This window comes from Acipenser ruthenus, chromosome 7, assembly GCF_902713425.1.
Source record: "Acipenser ruthenus chromosome 7, fAciRut3.2 maternal haplotype, whole genome shotgun sequence".
NCBI lineage: Eukaryota > Metazoa > Chordata > Actinopteri > Acipenseriformes > Acipenseridae > Acipenser > Acipenser ruthenus.
In genome coordinates, this window is record NC_081195.1 from 22,794,014 (window position 1) to 22,803,605 (window position 9,592).

The following is a 9,592-nucleotide window of genomic DNA, read 5'->3' on the forward strand; positions in this document are numbered from 1 at the left end:
TTTGTTTGCCAGGAAGCCGAGAGAGGATTCTGCTCGCTCCTCGGTGACTCGCAGTTCCTTCTTGTAGCCTCACAGACCTGTGCTTGCTTTTTTTTTTCCAGTGCTCCGAGCTGTGCTACCGTTTGCTCTGCGGAGAAAACAAACACTTGTGACGACATTCAGAGACCGAAATAAACCGAGATAGGAATGACAAGGATGAAGTTACAGCATTGTGAAGTACCTTAACTCACTTTCTTCAATGGCACTGCAATGTCAACACAAGAGTTCTATACTAAAAGCCAATGGTAGCACAAGGGCAGCAGCAGAGGTAGCATGATACTGGGGTGGTGACCAGGGTTGGAGTCAATTCCCAATTCCCATTCCCATTCCCTTTTAATCCATTCCAACACGTCATTGATCAAAATTGCAATTGGCAGTATTCAGTTAAAATGAGCTTCTCACAGTGGCAACATATTTCTTAAATTGAAGTCACTGTCTGTTAGTCAATTAATTTGGCTTCAGCAGTGGAACAATGGCAACAATTGTTATGTCTCCAATTCCAATTTCTTTTGAAGAGTTATTGATTTTAAAAAGGAATTGGAAATGGAATTGGAATTGAAAAACAGGAATTGACCCCAAACTTGGTGGAAACCTCTTCTATTTCGACCTGGTTTCACAGTGTTAATAACCACTGCTAGTAATCCACTGAAGTACCATGTCATACCGTAACAGTACCAAGACATTTGCCTGTATTTTCCTCAAGCTAATTCCCTACTCCATAGTGAATGTATGAAAACGCAAACTTTGTGTTCTGCTAGGATTCGCTTCAATGATCAAATACATTTTCAGAATACTCTCCCTTTTTAAACTCCCTCCATTCACACCATTCAGAGAGTTCAAACACATTATTATTTTTTTTAAAACCTGTTTGTTGTAATTTATCTTCCTTCCATTTCTGCAGTCCAATGGGAATTCGATTTTAGCATTTCTGACTATGCGGTATGTTACATTATCCAGACTTATTTGTAAACCCAGTAGCGGAGAGTGAATAATCTGCATGCTGCGGCTTCACATCAGCAATAAGAGAACAGTGAGGCTCCTGTGATGTAAAAGCTGTGCACCAATTCAGAGTGTGAGAGTTTCTCTGTATGAGAGGGGAGGGCTCAGTAGGTGTAATGTGTGTAAAGTAAAGAAAAGATACCCTTTGATTGCAGGATCATGTCCTTCCTGTGAACTGACCTGCGAACTGGAGAGAGAGCTGCATTAATTTTCAGCTGTCTTTCAGCATGGGAAGTTGTGATGCTGTCTGAAAAATGGCAATGGCAGACCAAGGTAAGACAAACTTCTCGGATGGGAGGTTTTTAATTATCTTCTCAACTAGTTAACGCTTTATTGAACAGTTTAACAGTTTTTTTTTATTTTTTATTTTACCAGAACCAGATCAGTGACATCATGTTGCATTCAATTTCGCGAGTTGGCCTTCTCAGACAGGTTATGCCACAGAGGTGATACATTCAGGACTTAATACAGGGGTGGCCTTAATATTGAATGTGACTTTACATTTCAATAGGAGCAAAAACGGTTGTCAACCCAAATCCGTGCTGCAAACTTGCTGTAGCATCCTTTTACGCCGTTTCCTTGAAAACATCCGCTGCATGAATTAGCTGGCTTATCCGCCTCGTGCTTGCTCCCCACACGCTCTTATTAAATAAACACCTTGGTGTGTTTTCACTGCCCTATCCCAGCAGACAGCAGTGCCCAAACACTTGCCTCTTTGTGAATTATATGAGAGAGAGAGAGAGAGAGAGAGAGAGAGAGAGAGAGAGAGAGAGAGAGAGAGAGAGAGAGAGAGAGAGAGAGAGAGAGAGAGAGAGAGAGAGAGAGAGAGAGAGAGAGAGAGAGAAATTTACAGGGCAGACTCTGGGACTGTGCAAAGAAAAAAAACTCTGTTCCAATGAGTATAAAGCTCAGTCTGTGTTGCCTGCCAGCTTCCTTCCATACCTGCTCCCAGAAATATCAAAAAGATGTTAGGAGCTCCTGATTCGAATATTATTGAATGCACTGCACCAGGCAGTCAGAGGTTTTCAAGTTATCAATGGCCGAAAGGTAGCACAGCTACAATGAAGCCGGTACAAGAGTGGTAACATCTACAGCCATGGCCAAAAGTTTTGCATCACCCTATAGAATGAGCAATTTTGCTTCATAAAGTCGAATGAAACCTGCCAAATAATGTTATGTTAATATATTGAATATATTGCTTTGTAGTTTTGCCAAATATGTAACGGAAAACTGACTAAAATATGACATTTGCAAATCTAACATGAAATACTGTACTGCTATTATGGCTTCCGGTAGACCAGGGGTGTCAAACTCGTTTCGTATGGCGGGCCTGACAGTAATAAAAATACAAAGACGAACCCAAAACCTCAAAATGATCATATTTAACAACAATTGTCATACATAGCTTATTTACATTCCCCTAGCACATATTTTGATTCACTCACTGTCACCTCTTAGAACACATGCGCAAACATGCCTCTGAGAGACTTCCTTCACAGGAGCAACACAAATTGTCATGTTGCTGTGATTGCTGTCAGTCGACGACCACGTAGGTGAGACGGCAGTGCGTCAAATGGTTCGCGTTAAGACACCAGTGATACCAGAAAAAAGGTTTTTAGTTCTGATTTGTATATTCAGGGTTAGGGTTAGATACTAAGATTTGTGTGTGTTTCAAGAGAAATGGGGAATTTTGCATTTCTTTGTGGACATGAATGGAAAGCCAATGTGCTTAATTTTTAAGCAACATGTGGCTGTTGTGAAAGAATTCCACATTAAGACACTATGAAGCCAACCATGGCAAGAAATATGATAAATATACAGGAACGTTACGTGAAGATAAATACTCTGAATTAGCACAGTCATTGAAAAAGCAGCAATCGATGTTTACGAATGCTTGTAGCATAATTGATGCTGCTGTTAAGGCGAGCTATGTGATTGCCAACCGTTTTCTGATAGAGTTTTTGAAGAAATGCTGCTGAAATGGTGTGTTTTGAGAAGCAGCAAGCTTTCTCCACTATCAACAAATCTAAGCAGCAAGCTTTTCTCCACTATCAACAAATCTAAATGTTGTTCTCAACTAACTGACACACACCTTAACTCGATACCCAAGATGTTGCAGGTGGCTTATTTGGTAGCAACCACAATACTTTGTAAACAGGTCCACTGTAGTTGATTTTTTTATTATTATTATTTGTTTATTTAGCAGACACCTTTATCCAAGGCGATTTACAGAGACTAGGGTGTGTGAACTATGCATCAGCTGCAGAGTCACTTACAATTACGTCTCACCCAAAAGACGGAGTACAAGGAGGTTAAGTGACTTGCTCAGGGTCACACAATGAGTCAGGGTTACAAGCCCTTTTCTTTAACCACTGGACCACACAGCCTCCTATGGATTTTGCACGACAGCAAAGCATACATACACAGTTGGCATTGTAAGGTGGTGTTTGATTTAGCTGAGTTGGTGTGTGATTAGTACCAGGTGAGTGGTTTAATTGAATAGAAGTTGTTTTGCTATCTGATTGGTTTCCACGCAGTTGTTTTTCATATATTAAGCAGCCTATTTTAGCGCCAGCCAGAAGCGCCAGCCAACAGAAGAGCCTCAACAAAAGAGCCGGGAGTCTAGCGAGGGGAGGCCTGCACTGAGACGCTGTTCCAATAGATCCAAACCTAACGGGGCTCTAGAAGAAGCTATCTACTAGTCAGGTCTGTACCCTCCACCCTACTGCTCCTACTGTGCCTTTTGTCCTGCTTGTCCTGCTATGACTGTCTCTCACATCCCTGTTCTGTCCTCCCGTCCTCGTCCTCTGCCCTCCCTCCGCTGCTGCTCCTCCAACCCCTCTAACCTAATTTCTCTGCCTCTCCCCCCCTCCCGCACACTCTCTGGTGCACTCTGGAACTGTCACTCTTCTGCTAACAAAGCTGATTTCATCTCTGCCTTTGCCTCCCACCTCTCGCTCGATTTCCTTGCTCTCACTGAAACCTGGCTGTCCCCTGATAACACTGTTACTCCTGCTGCCCTGTCCTCTCTCTACGTCCTGTCCCATACCCCGCGTCTCACTGGACGGGGAGGTGGGACGGGTCTTCTCCTCTCTCCCTCCTTACTCTTTTCTGTCCCCTCCGATCTCATCTCACTCTCTGTCAATACCTTTGAATTTCATGCAGTCCAACTAACCTTTCCCTGTCAACTCCTGCTCATTGTTCTGTACCGCCCCCCTGGGCCTCTCACTCACTTTCTGGATGAACTCGACTATCTACTCTCCTCCCTCCCCTCCTTGTCCACCCCGACTGTCCTGTTGGGTGACTTCAACATCCATCTCTCCAACCCCAGCCACTCTGCTGGATTCCTCCCTCTCCTGCACTCCTTCGACTTCTGTCTCTCTCCGTCCCCTCCTACCCACAAAGCTGGCCGTCAACTGGACCTCACCTTCTCCAGGGCCTGCTGCCCCTCCACCCTCTCTGTCACCCCCCTGGACCTCTCTGATCACTATTTAATCTCTTTTTCTCTGTCTCTCCCCCCTCTCCCTGCTCCTCCTACCGCCACTGTCACCTCTCGCCGTAACCTCCGCTCTCTCTCCCCCTCTGTCCTTGCCTCCACTGCTCTCTCTCACCTCCCTCCTATCGACTCCTTTTCACAACTCTCCGTAGACTCTGCTACCTCCACCCTCTTCTCCTCACTCACCTCCTCCCTCGACTCCCTCTGTCCCCTCACCTCCCGTCCTGCTCGCCCCTCCCCTCCCCATCCCTGGCTCTCCTCTGCGCTCCGCTCGGCAAGAATCACACTGCGATCTGCTGAAAAGAAATGGAAGAGAACCAAACTCCCTGCTGCCCTAGACCTTTACCGCACTCTCCTCTCCTCCTTCTCCTCTACTCTCTCCTCTGCTAAATGTGCTTATTTCCAATCTGTAATCCAAGCCTCCACTAACAACCCACGTAAACTATTCTCTACCTTCTCCTCCCTCCTAAACCCTCCCCCCCTCCTCCTCCCTCCTCTATCTCCCCTGATGACTTTGCCTCCTTCTTCTCTTCTAAAATTTCAGATATCCGCAAACTCTTTAACACCTCTCCCTCCCCCGCACCCCCTCCCGCTCCAACTCCTACACCCACTGCAACCCCTACTAACTCACCCTCCTTCTCCACCTTCTTGCCCCTCTCAGACTCTGACCTCTCCTCCCTGCTCCAGGGTCACAAACCCACCACGTGTGCCTTGGACCCCCTCCCCACTCACCTCTTTCAAGCTGCTGCTCCTGCTCTACTCCCCTTCATCTCCTCCCTCCTCAACACCTCTCTACTTTCTGGTATCTTCCCCTCTGCCTTCAAAAAAGCCTCTATCACTCCCCTCCTCAAAAAACCTACCCTCGACCCCACCTCCCTCCAGAGCTACCGTCCTGTCTCCCTCCTACCCTTCCTCTCCAAAACCCTCGAGCGGACTGTACACCGCCAGCTCTCTGCTTTCCTGTCCAACCACTCTCTGCTTGACCCTCTCCAATCTGGCTTCCGCTCTGCTCACTCCACTGAAACCGCCCTCTTGTCTGTCACCAACTCACTTAAGTGTGCCCGAGCTACCTCTCTCTCCTCTGTCCTAATTCTCCTCGACCTCTCTGCTGCCTTTGACACTGTTGATCACTCTATTCTACTATCATCTCTTGCTGACCTGGGGATCTCTGGCACTGCAACCGCACTTACCAGGTAACCTGGCGTGGAGCAACCTCCACACCTCACCCTCTCTTAACTGGAGTCCCCCAAGGGTCAGTCTTGGGTCCTCTCCTGTTCTCTCTCTACACCTGCTCCCTGGGCCCCCTCATCGCATCCTATGGTTTCTCATACCATTTCTATGCTGATGATGCTCAGATTTTCCTCTCCTTGCCCACCTCTGACTCCACCATCTCCTCCCGTATCTCTACCTGTCTGTCTGCTATTTCCTCCTGGATGCACTCGCATCACCTCAAACTCAACCTCTCTAAATCTGACCTCCTTTTCTTTCCCTCCTCCTCCCCCTCCTCTGATCTTTCTATCTCTGTTCCTCTGGAATCTACCACACTCTCTCCCTCTTCCTCCGCTAAGAACCTTTGAGTCACCCTGGACCCCTGCCTCTCTTATTCCCAGCACATCTAAACTCTGGCACGCACTTGCCGATTCTTCCTGAGCAACATCCGAAGAATCCGACCCTTCCTCACCAACTATGCTACCCAGCTCCTGGTCCAGGCCCTGGTACTCTCCCGCCTAGACTACTGCAACTCCCTCCTGGCTGGCCTCCCTGCGTCCGCCACCCGTCCGCTCCAGCTCATCCAGAACTCTGCTGCCCGCCTGGTGTTCTCTCTGCCTCGCTTCGCCCACGCTACTCCACTAATCCGCTCGCTCCACTGGCTCCCGATCACCGCTCGCATCCAGTTCAAGACTCTTGTACTAGCCTACAGATGCCTTGACCAGACTGCACCCAGCTACCTCCAGACCCTCATCTCTCCCTACACCCCCACTCGACCTCTCCGCTCCGCCTGCACTAGAAGACTAGCTCTACCACCGCTACGCTCCCCTGCCTCCAAAGCCCGCTCCTTCTCCACCCTTGCTCCGCAGTGGTGGAATGACCTTCCTACAGATGTCAGGACTGCCCAGTCCCTGACCACATTCCGGCGCCTCCTTAAGACTCACCTCTTCAAAGAGCACCTGTAGAACTCCTCTGTTTGTATCCTGGGACACTATCACCCTTCATGTAAATGTGCTTTATTTTGCTCTTATCAGCCCCCTATTTTACTGCATTTAATCCGGTACTTCAGAATACAGTAATCTGCCAAGTTTTTAACCTGTAGTACTTTGTATTTAATCACATCCTGATGTAACTATCACTATTTAATCATATCCTGATGTAACTATCACTATTACCTGCTGTATTATTGAATTGTGGTATGTCACACTTGTACTTTGCTTGAACAAAAGTTATTGTATTTCTTGCTCTTATTGTATTACTTGTATTGTAACACTTGAAATGTATTTGCTTACGATTGTAAGTCGCCCTGGATAAGGGCGTCTGCTAAGAAATAAATAATAATAATAATAATAATAATAATAATAATAATAATAATAATAATAATAATAATAACAAGAAAAAAAAAATTCTGCTAAATCCAATTCACTTCCATAGAAAGTGCAGATTACTTTATCTTTAAGCAGATTACTTTATCTTTAAAATATATATTATTTTTTAAAACAGGTGCAAATTAGATAGCTTGCTGGCAGTGCTTTGTGAAACTGGTCCCTGGCTCTGAATCCTGTGACTGGGTGAGTTTCAATCCATGATATATTTTCATTACACACTGATGGAGTCACAAGTTGAAACATTTGTCTGCTTCTCATGAGTTCTAACATGCCAATGGCAGCACAATGCCATGAACTACAATTACATCTGCTGGCAATCCATTGCAGCTCAATATCAATGTGTACGATGTTAGAACCACAGCAAGTGCAAGGTTTGTTCTTCCAAATCTGTTGTGTTATCAGTGATGTTTTTCATCTAGTCTGCAAAAGGTTCCAATGTGGTTACTTCATGTTGAGACACTGAGATTATAATGGGAACCCATTTGTTTTTTTAACACGTTTCTGTAAATTTAGCCAACAACTATTGTAGCATAGCTTACTGAAATAGAAAGTGGAGTGCTTTTTTTTTATTATGATACGGTCAGATGTAAGTAAGTTAAGCAGGAGCAGCAGGATCAATCTTAAAGAATTATGATCTGCTGTGATCTTTTCCCTCTTTCCATGCACCACTCAAACACGGGTTGCCCCTGATACTGTGTTTCCTTGTTCATTTAGCTGACCCGCATTGGCTGCCAATCAGAGCTGCCCCTGATTTTTTTCGGACCCTTTTCCAAAGCGGGATGGGTGGAAGTACGTCCCATCACTGACCAATCAAGTGACGAGTGGGCATAAACATTTTACCATTTAATCCACATCCGGGCAAAGCAGGTTTTCTCCTTGCTTTAATATTCTCATAACATTTTTTGTTTTTGTTTTTTTTTCTGGATTAACAAAAAATCTACAAAGAATTGGTAGGATTATCAACCATCCTTTCGGTTTTGTAAACAAATTAATGCAACTTTAGCTGCCAGGTTTGCTGGCTGGTAAGGAACCTCCAACATCCGTCAAACTCTCATTGCATGGAAACTGAGTCTTTTCACTCAACTCGGGTAGACTATCAATGGGGGTTCAGGAGGAATGCGGGGAGAACCCGGATCAGCTTAGATTGTCGGTCAAGCCGTGCTCATGGAAACAAGGTATTAGTAACCTACTACAGCAGGTCTGGCCTGGTCTGTACTTCTTGGATCTGCTCTGATCTCTGCTCTCAGAAAGCCGTTTTTTTTTTTTCTATTCTCATGTTGCAATGAGGTAATCCATTAGGTAGGTAGGTAAGCGCGTAGGTGAGTCACTGCAATGGCAGGTAGACAGGTGATGTGACAATGATAAAAAGCGTTGCTGGCTTCCCATAAGCCTTTGACACACAAAAGCTTTCTTTCTGTTTTGCGTGTGTGTGTGTGTTTTTTCCTGGTACAGTTCTGTTGCACGGCTTCTTTCAAAGCCCTGTGTTTTCAGGTTAATGATCAATCCCCACTGATGAAATCCTGGCATTTCTCTGCGATTATTCATATCCTTTGTTCTGAGCTCTTTGCTGTTAGCTTTTGCTCAGCGTTTCAGCCAGAGAGAGAAGGGTGTTTCACTCCGGGCCTATCTAAAACACACATTGCTGTTTGCCTGCTCTGTTTACTCAATATGGTGGGTGGGGGAAGGGGTGGGGATTGTTATATAGGGCAGGGGGACTGGGGGGACTACAGTTTAAAGTGATTGTTTTGAGAAATGCTTCGGCTAAGGACTTAATTTTCCTACTTTTCTACAGCATTTTTCCAAACATCTTCTGTGTAATTTTAGTAAAATCACAAATATGGGACAACCATTACGTAAATCTGATAGCTAATGACTACACTAGTGTTTAAAAGTAGATTTCTTATTCGATTTGCTGCTATTTATTGATACTTATTTTGTGTGCGAGAGGGGTATTTGTTGATTGTTTTATTTTGACAGAGATTGAAACTAAATGATTTATATTCTTGTTCCATTTCTATACACATACACCTTAAACACTTTATCAGCATTTTGCTTTTTCATCAGGGTTCCCAGCATACACCCTGAATGTATGAATGTGTTCAAATAAAAGGCGCTTTACAACAAAGGAACAGAGTGCTGTCCCTTACTAATGGAGCCAGGTGATGGTTAATCATTGACTTGCAGAGAGGGGATAAAGAAATACATTGGGAGAAAATAAGGAACGAAGGGAGGGAATGAGAGAGAGAGGAGGAAAGGAGAGGGAGAGAAAATAGATTAATTGGGAGAGGGAGAGAGCGAAGGAGGAGAAGGAAAGGGGTGAGAGGGGTGGATTGGGAGAGAGGGAGGGAAGAGAAAGAAGATTGTGAGAGAGAATGGTATGAAAGGATGGAGAGAAAAATAGATCAATTGACAGGGAGGAGAAAGGAGGGTGCGAGAGAGGGATAGGAGAGGAAGAAAAAAT